General features: G+C 45.9%; 1 protein-coding gene across 1 annotated transcript in view; it reads left to right on the top strand.

The window, feature by feature from the left end:
• The first annotated feature begins 8,188 nt into the window (after positions 1-8,188).
• The window catches only part of MXRA5 (matrix remodeling associated 5), a 28,897-nt gene continuing 22,602 nt past the window's right edge, over positions 8,189-14,483 (top strand). Inside the window, exons 1-2 of the mRNA XM_014057256.2 lie at positions 8,189-8,638; positions 9,228-9,359. The gene's annotated coding sequence lies outside the window, so the exon portion shown is untranslated. The remainder of the gene's footprint in view (positions 8,639-9,227; positions 9,360-14,483) is intronic.

Here is a 14,483-nt window from a genome sequence, read left to right as displayed (position 1 = left end):
TCATGTATATGTTAAATAGTAGGGGGGATAAGACCGAACCCTGCGGCACCCCATAAGTTAGGGGCCTTGGGGACGATCTTTGCCCCCCCACCAACACTGACTGCGACCTGTCCGAGAGGTAGGAGGAGAACCACTGCAGAACAGTGCCGCCCACCCCCACCTCCCGCAGTCGTCGCAGAAGGATACCATGGTCGATGGTATCGAAAGCCGCTGAGAGGTCAAGGAGAACCAGGATGGACGCATGGCCTCCATCTCTGGCTCTCCAGAGATCATCGGTCAATGCGACCAAAGCGGTCTCTGTGCTGTAACCGGGCCTGAAGCCGGACTGGAAGGGGTCAAGGTAGTTAGCTTCCTCCAAGGTACGCTGAAGCTGGAAGGCCACCACCTTCTCAACAACCTTCCCCATGAAGGGGAGGTTGGAGACTGGACGGTAGTTATTAAGAACGCCTGGATCCAAGGACGGTTTCTTCAGGAGCGGCCTCACCACCGCCGCCTTGAGCGCGGTGGGGAAGTGCCCCTCCCGAAGAGAGGCGGTAACAACCACCTGGATCCAGCCCCGTGTCACCTCACTGCTGTTGGCAACCAGCCAGGAGGGACACAGGTCCAGTATGCAGGTGGAGGCACTCACAGCTCGCATAGCCTTGTCCACATCCCCAGAGGCAACATCCTGAAACTCAACCCAGAGATGGTCTGCCAAGTCATTCCCTTGTGTCTCGGCTGGATCTGCGGGAGTGGAGTCCAGGTCCGACCGAAACCGAGCAACTTTGTCCGCCAAGAATTGAACATACTCCTCAGCCCTACCCTGTAAGGGGTCCCCCGTCTCCCTCCTATTTAGGAGGGAGCGGGTTATCCTAAACAGGGCGGCTGGGCGGGACTCGGCGGACACTACCAAGGTGGCAATGTGTGTTCTTTTAGCTGTTCGTAATGCCCGGATGTATTCCTTGGTGCATGCTGTCAAAAGTGCCCGGTTCGGTTCGGACCTATCGGATCCCCACTGGTGCTCTAGGCGTCTCCTCCGGTGCTTTATCTCCCGGAGCTCCTCGGTGAACCAAGGAGGCCTCCGGGAGCCGCTGACCCGGAGGGGCCGTAGTGGCGCAATCCGGTCCAGAGACTCTGACGCTGCAGAGTGCCAGGCAGCAGCAAGAGTCTCCGCCGAACTGTGGGCGAGGGTATCAGGAATAATCCCAAGCTCCGTCTGGAACCTTACAGGGTCCATAAGTCGCCTGGGGCGGAACCACCTGGTCGGTTCCTCCTCCCTACGGTGGGGGTTTGGCCTCCGGAAGTCTAGCCTCAGTAGGCAGTGGTCTGACTACGACAGGGGTATGGTCTCACTACCCCTCAGACCAAGATCGTAACTCCACTGCTCCGAGAGGAATACGAGGTCGAGTGTGTGACCCGCTGAATGGGTTGGGCCTCGAATTACCTGGGTCAAGCCCATGGCTGTCATGGAAGCCATGAACTCCTGCGCTCCGTCAGAGCATTCACCGAGCGAAGGCAAGTTGAAGTCCCCCAGAACCATAAGCCTAGGGAACTCAACTGCCAGCTCGGCTACTGACTCGAGGAGCGAGGGGAGGGCTGCTGCAATGCAGTTGGGAGGCAGGTACGTTAGCAGCAGACCCACTTGACCCTTGAGGTCCAGCTTCAACAGCAGGGACTCACACCCGACAAGCTCCGGAGCAGGGATCCTACGAGGAGCTAAAGACTCCCGGACTACAATAGCCACACCGCCACCCCTTCCCTGGGCTCTCGGCTGATGAAGCACCTGAAACCCGTCTGGGCACATCTCTACGAGGGGGACTCCTCCCTCCGTGCCCAGCCATGTCTCAGTAATACATAAAGCAAAGAATCTCCATTCCTCTTCAACTGCCTCAGCTGTATGGGAACACATTTCCCATGATTAAACCCCAGGATAACTCAAACATTCTTTCTCATATATTTTCCTTTTGAATTTGGAAGCAAGGTTTGAAATTTGGCTGGTGGAAATAGACTCACTGCTTTTAACAACAGCATTGCATTCTTTTGGTGACCAGCCCCTAATGGTCTGCTTTTTTTTTCTCTACCTGGTGGCTCCCAAGGTCTCCTAAGAGCAGGGGACTGGTGCAACTGGTGGTGCGTGGACCCTTGATGGTCCACGAGAAAATTTTTCTGGTTCACAGAAAAATTATTTGCATTTTTTATATTACACTAAATCAGGGGTCCTCAAACTACAGCCCCTGGGCCGGATACGTGCAATGAACATTTGTGTTGCTGCAGAGAGTCTCCTCCTTCAGGATATTTTTATGCAGGTTGGAGTAGGGCAGAAATTCCAACTTCAGGTCTACTTCAGCCTCCTTGTGCTGGGCTTTGAGTGAAGGCTGAAGGAAAGCACCGCTGGTGGCAAAGAGCCGGAGGGCCTTGTTCCAGTGGGACTGCATCATGTCCTGGAACTGGCTGACCATCTCAGCCCACTGAGCCTCCAGGGGCCGGTACCTGGCCTTGCACTCCCGCAGGTTTTCCCTCTGCTTGGAAAGCCTATGCTCAGTGAGGTGCTTCTGCTGAGCCTCCTTCTCAGTCAGATCCAATTTGAACTGAGCCTGCTATTTTGCCAACTCTTTCTCTTGGTGGCTGCTTATCTCCAACAACTGCTTCCTATTGGGACCTAAGGTGCCCGAGCAGGCAGGCAAGGAGGGTCTGGGAGGGGAGGGGCAAATAGAGGCCAACAAGGTGCCCCTAGACATGAGTGACATCAAGTTGGCCAGGCCCACCCAGTCAATGACTACCTAGCCATGCCCACCCAGCCAATCATTAGGCAGATCATATTAGTGGTCTGTGGGATTTAAATTATGAATTAAGCGGTCCCTGAGTTCCAAAAAATTGGGGACCCCTGTCCTAGAGCAAGGGCAGAAGCAGGATTCAAATAGCCTACCTAAGCATTAGATCAGAATGACAGTTTTATTACTACATGGGCAAAGTACAGCCATATAGATGTACAGTACTTATGTTTATATCGCTTCTCACACCAAGAAGAATTCATGTCCAGAGAAATCTATCCCAGGCTTCTGCAATTAGTCTTCCTAGAAGGTACGATAATGCTAAAGGAAACGATATGATTTTGTTTGTTTATTTGTTTGTTTTTTGTGGTATTGCAAGCAGTAGGAAATCATGGGCAATTAATAAAATTGCATTCCCTCTACTGACATGAGTCGTCAATCAATATAACTAAGGAATTCCCAGACTCAAAACTAAGATTGAAATAGATTAAGTTACTGTGTTTTGATGTGCAACAATTGCTTTGCCCAGGAAATAACATTTTGTAACCAGCAAGTAATTACTGAAGTATTACAGATTCAATTATGTTTGCTTACAAATTGTGTCACAGACACCTTTATGGCTGAAACCATATGTTCATGCAATAAGAAATATAACATCTTCTCAGGCAATCCAGTCAAATAAGACATAATTATGGATTAAGTTCTCAAGTCTTAAATCTGATGACAGGGGTCTCTTGAATTTATTGGGAACTGAAAGACCTTTAGTTCATGCATCTCATCTAATCTCATACAGTATGTATCTGCTTCTTTGGGATGCACACCAGACTTTTGGAAATTAACTATGCAACCTCTGATCTGTTTTTAGATTTTATTTTTTTTAGATTTTATTTAGTATTTATAGGCCGCCCTTTTCCCTGAGGGGACTCAGGGCGGCTTACAATTCACAGGAGGGGGAGTGCAAGACAAAACATAAGACAATACATGAGTAAAAAAAATTAAAACAATAAAACGCAACTTTCATTCAACATTCAGGTGGGGCGGATTAGAATTTTTATCCCCAGGCCTGACGGGATAGCCAGATCTTAAGGGCTGTGCGGAAGGTCTGGACGGTGGTGAGGGTGCGAATCTCCACGGGGAGATCGTTCCAAAGGGTCGGAGCTGCTACTGAGAAGGCTCTCCTCCGTGTAGTCGCCAGTCGGCACTGACTGGCGGATGGAACTCGGAGGAGGCCTAATCTGTGCGATCTAATAGGTCGAAGGGAGGTAATTGGCAGGAGGCGGTCATTGTTTTGATTTTGTAATCATTTCAGAGATATTCACTTTTTCGGAGTATAAGACGCACTGGAGTATAAGATGTACCAAGGTTTTCAAGAGGTAAATTAAAAAAAATAGTTTTTGCATTCGGCAGACCTCTCAAAAATGGCCCACTTTTAGCAAAAATGGGCCCGTTCCCCCCCCCCCAAAGGCATGAATGGCCTTTAGGGGACTTGCAGAGCGCTCCTGCCCCCCCCCCCAAAATGAGCAAAAAACGGCCCGTTTTTCATGAAAACAGACCCATTTTTGTCAAAAAAATTGCATGCATAGCCTTTAAGAGGCTTATAAAGTACTCCTGGAGGTCTGTTTTTCACTCATTTCTGCTTCCCCAGCCCCCAGGAGCTCTCTGAAAGTCTCCTACAAGCAATGCACAGCCATTTTGGTGGAGGGAGAGGGGTTTCATGAGGCAAAAAAATGCTCTATTCAGTGTATAAGACGTACCCAGATTTTCAGCCTCTTTTTTGAGGGAAAAAGGTGTGTTTTATACTCTGAAAAATATGGTGCCTAAACTGAAATCAGATCTGATTTGAGCAGAAGTGTTTGGTATCTAAACAGATAAATAAACACCTCTGCTCTGTGAGTTGCATTGGCATTTAGTTTGCTTCCAGGCCAAATTCAAGGTGCTAGTTTTAATCTTCAAAGCACTTCATGGCATGGGATTCAGTTATTGGAGGAATTGTCTCTCCCCAGTTACATCAGCCCATCCCATTGAATTTCACAGAGAAGTCATGTTAAGGTTACCATTCTCTAAGAACTTACATGTTGGTGGCAGGAGTTGTGCCTTCTCTACTGTGGTGCCACCTTACAGAATATCCTTCTCTCCCCCACCCCCAAATTAGATTGGCCCCACCCTTTTTCATTTTTCAAAAGGCCCTGAAGATCTGGTCATGCTACCAAGCCTGGGGCTTCCAGAGAACCAGAGTTTTGTCTCAATGGCTCCATTGCTGAGGGGGGCATTTTTATCCCTCTTTTCCTAGAGTTAGTGTTTTTGTTTTTATGGTTATTTATTATTGTGGCATTTTAGATTTATATCTATTTTATATTGGACTATTATTTACTGTTGTGCACTGCCCATAGTCATCCTTGGGAGAGATGGGTGGCTGTACAGATTAGATTAATAAATAAACAAAATTAATAGATCAACCAAGTGACCAAGGGTGGGGAAAAAAGCAGAGGCAGTGGAAGTGATTTCCAACTTCTTGACATCTTCCACAGATTTTGTTTGTGGGAAGATTGCAGGTAGAAAGTCAACAGGAAAGGTTGCAAGATGCTTGGAAAGTCTTCCTCAACTGTGCATTCTCCCCCAGTCCATTGCACTCATGGTATGTTGGCCACTTTCACACCCTCCCTGGTCTGAATTTTTGGACTTCCCCCTTGACCTGTGCCACACCCTAACATACCCTTCTGTCTGTGCACTAAACTGTGTTGTACCTTTACCATTCTCCCTCATCCTCACTGCACCTCTTGGGCACCCTCTGTACACTCTCCCTCACCAGTATCATATCTCTTGTCAGAACAATTGATCAGCGGAACAACTTGCCTCCAAAAGTTAGGACTGTTCCAACAGTGCAAGTGTTTTTAAGAAGAGATTGGGCAACCATTTGTCTGAAATGGTATAGGGCCAGGATGGCATACCTATGGCACACGTGCCACAGGTGGCACATGGAGCCATTTGTAAGGGCATGCGAGGTGTTGCCCTGTCAGCTGGCCAGTATGCATGCGTGCACAGGCCAGCTGAGTTCAGCCTTTTTTAAAGCCATTTTTCACCTTCCCCAGGCTCCAGAGGCTTTATAGAAGCCTGGGGAGGGTGAAAAGAGCCTTCCCCCCCAGAGGCACTCTGGAAGCTTCAGGATCTTCCCTGAAGCCTCCAGAGCACAAAAAAAGGCCTATGGGCAAACCGGAAGTTTGGGAATTGACTTCTGGTTTCCTCATAGGGTTGGCTTAAGCCTTCCAGAGGCTTCAGGGACCTAAAGCCTCCAGAGGATAAAAACCACGCTACGAGCAAGCCGGAGGTCACTGGAGCCTCTGGAGGGCCTCGGGGGGGGGGGGGGCAGGGGAGGCAAAAAAAAGCATGCAAAAAATGTGGGGAGCGCCTGTCATGTGCGCACTGGGGGGGTGTCGTGCATTGCATTATGGGTGTGGCACACCCACGCACACCCACCCTGCGCTCCCCCCCCCACTTATGGCACACGAGCCAGAAAAGGTTCGCCATCGCTGGTATAGGGTTTCCTGCCTAAGCGGGGAATTGGACGACAAGACCTCCAAGGTCCTTTCTGTTAAATCGGCAGAAGGAAAAGCAGAGGTGAGGCTATTACACCTTCCAACTCTGCTAGTCTATATTTTATACTGCATATCCTCCATGACCTTCAATGTACATGTTTAGTATACCTCTCTTGCACCCTTCAGCCCCTCCTCCACCAGGTAGCAGTCACTTACTTGCCTGATGGCCTTGAACTTAACAACTTTCTTCTGGTTTCCCCACTGACTTTCTGGGAATGTCAACAATCACAGCTGAGTTTAGAGTTTCTGCTAGATTGACTTGAGGGGAAACTGTTAGGGAGCATTGGAAATGACAGTCATGTAACTGTGGCTAACTGAAAGTGTGGCACTGCTGAAAAAGCCACAGTTTCCACCAATTTCTATTCCTGTGGCAGCAAGGCTGAATATAGCTGTAGCTGATTCTGATATCACAATTTGTTATTATTGTTTTGGTTTCAGAAAGAATGCATTTAGAACAAAGAAATACTCTCAGTGGGTTAAAGGCATCCCTTTATTTGCCATACATTATCCTCCACCTGCAGAAGTGGACCTATATCTGTGTGGCAAGCAGCCTTGGAAAGAATACCAGAATCGTGGCCATCTAATGAATCACCAGCAGCTCCCTAACTTTGGATGACCTTCCAGGGAAAAGATTTCCCCTCATTATGGGTGCGAGTTATTTTTTCCATCCCAAACAGGAGTCTTTTTTTAGACCCCAACTTTTAACCTTTGATTGAGGGGTAGGTAAAAGGGACCCAGTAGCTCAGTAGCTAAGATGCTGAGCTTGTTGATCAAAATGGTTGGCAGTTCAGCAGTTCGACCCCTAGTGCCGCATAATGGAGTGAGTTCCTGTTACTTGTCTCAGCTTTTGCCAACCTAACAGTTTGAAACCACATAAAAATGCAAGTAGAAAAATAGGAACCACCTTTGGTGGGAAGGTAACAGTGTTCCGTGAGCCTTCGACATTTAGTCATGCCGGCCACATGACATGGAGACGTCTTTGGACGGCACTGGATCTTCAGCTTTGAAACAGAGATGAGCACTGCCCCCTAGAGTCAGGAATGACTAGCACATATGTGCAAGGGGAACCTTTACCTTTAGAGGGGTAGTATCAGTGGTGAAATTCAATTTTTTTACTACTGGTTCTGTGGGAATGGCTTGGTGAGCATGGTGTGGCTTGGTAGGTGTGGCAGGGGAAGGATACTGCAAAATCTCCATTCCCACCCTACTCTGGGGGCCAGCCAAGGTGGTATTTGCCGGTTCTACAAACTACTCAAAATTTCTGCTACTGGTTCTCAGGACTACTCAAAATGTCCGCTACCAGTTCTCCAGAACCTGTCAGAACCTGCTGGATTTCACCCCTGGATAGTATTAGTATACCAGACACTACAACTGGTACTAAAGGTTCTCTAGTATCTCAGCACCGGGTGGTGCTGGCTCTTGGTGCAAGAGCCAGGGTGCATCGTGTTGTAAAAAGTCTATCGCGTTTCACTGCATGGGTCTGACCGCTATGGTTACAGTCCACCCCTCACACTGCGTGGGGGGATGGATCTCGCACAAAGGAAAAAGCGGGTACAGAGGGAAACAGCCACGCACCAGCGGGAGCTCCACCAGATCCAGCTGCTTTCTTTACTCTACCGTCGGCCGGAGCTCTCCTTCTTCCAAGAGCCGCCCACTAGGAAAGGACTGGAGAAGCTCTGCTCCCGCCCGCTTCAAAAGCGCCACACAAGAAAGGTGGGGGAGGCGCAAAGGAAGCGCAGGGCATGCCTTGCGCGGGGCAATTGCCTGAGTCTACCTCCCGTCCCACTTGGGCTGGGCGGCAAACTTGTCCGGCCAAAGTTTCCAAGAGGGAAGGGGAAGAGAAAAGACAAGCGGCATTCAATTAAGGGAGGCTCTTCGTCCTCTTTTCCTCGGCTTTTCACACGAACAATCCCGGATTGAAAGGGGTGCGGGGGCAAAAGAGCCCCCGGAGACATCGCTGAGCAACGTTACTCATTGATTGATTTTTTTTTCGTCCCTCAGTTCCTCCACGATTGTTATCCCCCGTCCGGGAGCCATAAACTTCCCAGAGCGGAGTTGTTGAGGTATCCTACCCGGCAGAGTGCTAAGCTTGGCTCCGAGTCAGGCGCTTTGAAGGTGGGATGTGAACGTCAGCAACTTTTTCGGGGACTCAGTCGAGAAAGCAACGAGCCAGAAGAGCGGAGAGGCGAACGGCAGCGGCTGCTCCACCGGCAAACGAAGCGCCCTGCGGCGCCAATCCCTGGCGAAGAAAAGGATGGGCTACTCGGGCGTCTGACCTGCCTGCTCAGAGCTGAGGTAACACCCGGCTAAGCGGTTATTCCGCTCATCGGGGGTTTTCCGTTGGGCTGCTGGAGGCCGTCTGTTCCTTTCTTCCCACTGCCTGGACTGCTTTGGGCCACTAAGGCTCCTGCCGTTTGCTGATTTTTTTTTAATTGTGTGAATGTGCGCGCACGTGTATTTTAGCAAACAAAACAATGGATTGCGGGTATTTTCCTGACACCGATGAATGGAAAGTTTTGGGTCTGTTTTGTGTGCGGGTGTGTGTTTTTCCCCTCACAACCACCACTTTAGATATATTTGGGAGCTGGAATGAAATAGAAATTCATTAGGAAAGGAGGTTAATCTCTCTCCCTCCCCCCGCCTCAGTCTGTCAGTTTCTTTGAATATATAATTGTAATGACTCAGAAAATTAAGGGCATTCTTCTCTAATAGGAAGCACGTGTTCTTAAAAGAAACTCTCAGGGTTATGCACAACCAACTCCAGGGTCACTTGGTCCTATACTTCTGCCACATTCCTCTGTTGCTGACCAGAGTGGAGCTGGTGAAGTAATCAGCCCTCATTCTTTCTCTCACCGCCTACTCTTTCTCTCCTTTTCTTTCTCAGAAGGAAACCTTAGGCTACTTTGGGGATAAATTCGTGGATCCGACTTAAACAAGGGAGATCCATACTGTATGCTGCAGTTTCGCATAATGGTCTGCAAAGTTTGACCCAAGGTGGATCTCTGCTGAACAAAAGGTTAGTTCTTGACTTTACCACGATCAGATTCTCAACCACCATCACTGACCCAACACTACTAAATCATAATCCTCCCTTAGGACATACATAACACTTGAGCATCAGACGGTCTTTCCTGCTTCCTCTAATTTTCCATAGCTAGGTAGTTGCTTTGAACAGTCCCTAGGGGGCACTGTGCTACAATATGAATATTCAGAAGTCAAGTTGAATTTCATTTAAAAGACAGAAGAAAGAAAACAGAAGTCTTAATCTTAGGTACATTGTTTTTCTTCAGTTTTTGGAAATCAATAAATTTTAAGCATGAGCAAGGTATGTCAGAATTGTAGCTGCATCTATTAATGTCCTTCAGGCAGGTTATTAAATATTTGGCTTTGATAATGGCTGCACCACCTTGGAATTGTAAAAGGATATGAAATAATACAAAATATTTTAAATGTAAATGAGCAAAAATACAATATAATACGATAAAAAGAAGTACTTCCTGATGTTCATCTATCAGTTGAACTGCTATTTTCCACTCTTTGGTTACATTATTATTTACTTTAAGATGTGTAGCCTTCAGAATTTCACAGTGGCAAAAGTAACATTCCTCATCCATTCCTCCATTTGTATCCTCATAAGAAATAGTGAGAGATAGGTTATGCTGAATGTAGTAATGGACCTAAAATAGCCCAGTGAATTGCTAGTTGATAAAAATATGAATATAGGTATCCTTGAACCTAGTTTCCAACACTTCAATCACTACATCTTGTTAATCTTAGTAGAATGGAACCAAAGTTTTACCACTTAACTCAGTATATAATTCAGACTCAACTCTATCTGCTTCTCTAAAGACCGTATCTATATAAAGATTGTCACAGCCTGAAGCAAGTATTTTGGGATCATGTTCATTGTTTTATTTATAATTGTGCCCTTTCTTCAAGATCTTTAGAATCCCTTCTATGTATGTCTTCCCTTCCCCCATACACAAACCTATTCTGTTGAGATACAAGAATGATTTAAACATTCATTGAATTTTATGGACATGTATGAATCTGACTGGATATCTGCCCAGGGTTCACTGCATATTAATTAATGATAGGCCAGAGACAAGAAAAGAATTGTAAACTGATTGAATACCTTTAGGCAAGTAGGCTATTAGGTGGAACCAGAGCTGGCTGGAAAACCATAGAGTGCTTAACATGGACGTTCATTAACATGGAGATCTTGTTTAAAATGAGTTGCCAATATTCTTCCATAATTTTATGAAGATCTTAGGTTAAGCTATGACAGGACTTTTCATCAGATTTATGTGTAAATGAAATATCTTGGAGGAAGATAGAACACACCTTATCAGATAGAAACAGGTGTGTGTGTGTGTATCTATATCGATATCGATATCAGCCCTAGTGGGCTGGGATAGGGTGGCCACTGGGGCCTTGGATCACGTTGTGTCTTTGCGGCCTCTGACCTGGTGTCGATCCCGGGTAGCTCCCTGGTTTACCAAGGAGCTCCAGGAGATCAAACGCCGGAAAAGACACCTAGAGAGTGGTTGGAGGGCCAGCCAGTCCAAATCTGATCGAACACTAGCAAGAATTCATATTAAATCCTATTTAGTGGCAATAAAAGCAGCAAAATGGCAACATTTGTCCTTTCTCATTGCATCCGCAGATAACGGCCCAGTCACCTTGTTTAGGGTGACCCGTTCCTTACTTAACCAAGGAACTGGGAAAGACCCCTTGCAGGGTAGGGCTGAAGAATTTGTTCAGTATCTGCAGGATAAAATCGCTCAGATCCGGACAGGCTTGGACTCTGACTGGGTAGATTTGGGCGAGTTGACAGGGATGAGTCTTGTGGAGACTATCTGGGATGAATTTGACCCTGTGACCCCCGAGGGCATGGACAGGATTATGGGGAGACTCAGTGCTGCCACTTGTGTGCTGGACCCGTGTCCCTCTTAGTTAGTTTCGGCTTCCCAGGAGGTTACACGAAGCTGGCTCCAGGCGATTACCAACGCTTCATTGAGAGAGGGGTACTTTCCCACTGCGTTGAAGGAGGCGGTGGTGAGGCCCCTCCTTAAGAAGTCTTCCCTGCACCCAGCTTCTTTACTCAAGTATCGTCCGGTCTCCAACCTTCGCTTTGTAGCGAAGATTGTCGAGAGTATGGTAGCACATCAGCTTCCCCAGTACCTGGATGAAGCTGCCTACCTGGATCCATTTCAGTCGTGTTTCAGGCCCGGGTACAGCACAGAGACGGTATTGGTCGCGTTGGTTGATGATCTCTGGAGGGCCCGGTACAGGGGCTGCTCCTCTGTCCTGGTCCTATTAGACCTCTTGGCAGCTTTCGATACCATCGACCATGGTATCCTAGTGTGATGACTCAGGGGGTTGGGAGTGGGGGGCACCGTTTTATGGTGGTTCTCATCCTACCTGTCAAATCGGTCGCTGTTCGTGTTGACTAGAGGACAGGGATCGACCCCGAGGTGCATCACCGCAGGGATCGGTTCTCTCACCCTTCTGTTCAACATATATATGAAACTGCAGGGCGAGATCATCCGTGGTCTTGGGGTAGGGTATCATCAATATGCTGATGATACACAACTTTTCATCTCTACCCCAAGCCACTCAAACGATGCCCTCGATGTGATGTCCCGATGCCTGGAGGCTGTGCGGATCTGGATGGCGAGGAACAAGCTCAAGCTCAATTCCTCCAAGACTGAGTGGCTGTGGTTTCCGTCATCCCAATTTGTGCATCTTGTTCCATCTTTGATGATAGGGGGAGAAATTTTAGCTCCCTCAGAAAGGGCCCGCAATCTGGAAATCCTCCTGGATATGCAGCTTAGTTTAGAAGAACATCTGATGGCTGTGACTTTTCATCTCTACCCCAAACCACTCAAACGATGCCCTCAATGTGATGTCCCGATGCCTGGAGGCTGTGCGGATCTGGATGGGGAGGAACAGGCTCAAGTTCAATTCCTCCAAGACTGAGTGGCTGTGGTTTCCGTCATCCCGATGTGTGCATCTTGTTCCATCTTTGATGATAGGGGGTGAAATTTTAGCTCCCTACCTACTGCCACCAGTAGCCTACCACCGCCCAGTATGATCCCACAGTGTTGGCCTCCTCAGGGTGCCGTCAGCCAGACACTGTTGGCTACTGACCCCCAGGGGGAGAGCCTTCTCTGTTGGAGCGCCTTCCCTCTGGAATGAGCTGCCCCCGAAGCTTCGTATAATCGCTGACCTCCAGTCCTTCCGACGCATCCTAAAAAGTTGGGTTTTCCAGCAAGCCTGAACAGAATAAAATAAATGATTAATTTAATTATTAATTTTAATCTAATATTTAAAATTATATTGTTAATATTAATTGGGTTTCTTTTTGGATATTTTAATTTCCTTTTTAACTTTTGTAATATGTGTTTTTTTTTAATGTTGTACACCGCCCTGAGTCCTTTGGGAGGACAGCATATAAATCCAATAAACAAACAAACAAACATTATGAAAATGAATGGAATTGATACAGAACCATACAAGTTGTATAAGAGTAGCATGGAATACCTGTTTGTCAGAATTACATTGTGAAATCCATGTCAAGATAATAAATCATAAATCTCATATGAGTTAACTGCAAAACTATGTGCAAAAAGTTCACATATTATTACTGTATATTTAAGATGAAGAAAAGAAAATACAAGTAAAAGCCTATACTAAATCTAAATTACAGGATGTTAGCTTTCAGTTCCATGTTGGGATAACTGTCTAGACGGTAACACTAATTTGATAGTAGAACTATCAGCAGGGTGTTGGGGCTCTGTTTTCAGAAAGTCTACTTTAGATTGATTTCCTTTTCTTTGTCAAAAAGAAGTTGAATGGCCCAGAAGAGTCTGTCCCAATTTGGTGACTCTCAAATGTATTGGATTTCAAGTGCTATAGTAGTCCTGATCAGCATAGACTTTGCTCATTTTAGCTGGGGATTAGAGTAGTTGAAGCATGATTAGGCATTTCAGAAACAACTGGAGTACATTTAGTGGTGTACTTTTCCATACATGGTTATTAATCTAGTGAGACTTTAGTCCTAATTAAAGCAATAGAAGAAATATAATAATTCTTGTAGGCTTTTGGTAATTGGTGGTCTGTCTCTATTTAAAAATTCAAATAAATGTTTTTCTTGTCTTTCCACCAGTACTGGCTGATGGCCAAGTTTCCAGCAGAATATCTTTGCTCATCATCAGTAAATGTGTGATCTCTCTCCACTGAAAAGCACTAGTTTGGTGCAGACTTGGTACTCTGCCATGATTTAGTGAGACATGAAGAATTTAAAATGAGCCTTAAACACACACACACACACACACACACATGGATTCCTCCATTCTAGTTCTCCACTTGTGTACACAGCTTCTTCTTGGAATATGATAAACCATAATTTCCAATTAAACATGAAACAGCAAAATATGGATTATATTTTCCATGCCACAATGAAACCAAGTAGTAACTAATTAAACTGACTATAAAATGGGAAGAGAGGATGAGAAGAAGCTGCATAGGCCTAAGGCACATTCCAAACTCATTTACATATGTAGCACAAAACTGGTTTCACATCAGGTCTGAACCAAGCTATTTGATGTAATGTGTGGTATATCAAAGTCTTTGCCAATAGTATGAGACCTATGATGAGTGCAGTTTGATGTTGCAATTATTGAATTATGTGTATGGAAAATTAAAATTAATAACACAATATGAAGAAATGTTTTACTAGCTTTTATATAGAGATGTGACCTTATTTCTAATCAGATGGGTTTGTCCTATGAAGATGCAAGTATAAATATTAAGTCTAAAAATACCTTATTTATCTTAACTCTTAGCCTTTATTCATTTCAGGACATCAGCTGTTGATAAAATTCTGTTATATTTTTATTTTTTTAAAATGAGCACTGCAGTACAAAAGAATATATGCCACCAATTAATTTATTTATCTATTTATCCCATTTATATCCCACTATAATCATAGATATTTTTAGAGTAAAAATGTGTGTGCATGTGTGTATCCTTGCAATTTTGTTATGAAATATCTACAAGTACAAGTATCTATACTTTGATCTAGTAAACAGAATTGGATAAAATTTTCTATTTAAGCTATTATGACTTCATAGAT

The sequence above is a fragment of the Thamnophis sirtalis genome, unplaced genomic scaffold (genome assembly GCF_051295495.1).
Source record: "Thamnophis sirtalis isolate CommonGarterSnake01/CBP01778 unplaced genomic scaffold, rThaSir2_p1.2 scaffold_12, whole genome shotgun sequence".
NCBI classification, from domain to species: domain Eukaryota; kingdom Metazoa; phylum Chordata; class Lepidosauria; order Squamata; family Natricidae; genus Thamnophis; species Thamnophis sirtalis.
The sequence above is the reverse complement of the archived record's forward strand: the minus strand, read 5'-3'. Positions and strand labels throughout refer to the sequence as shown.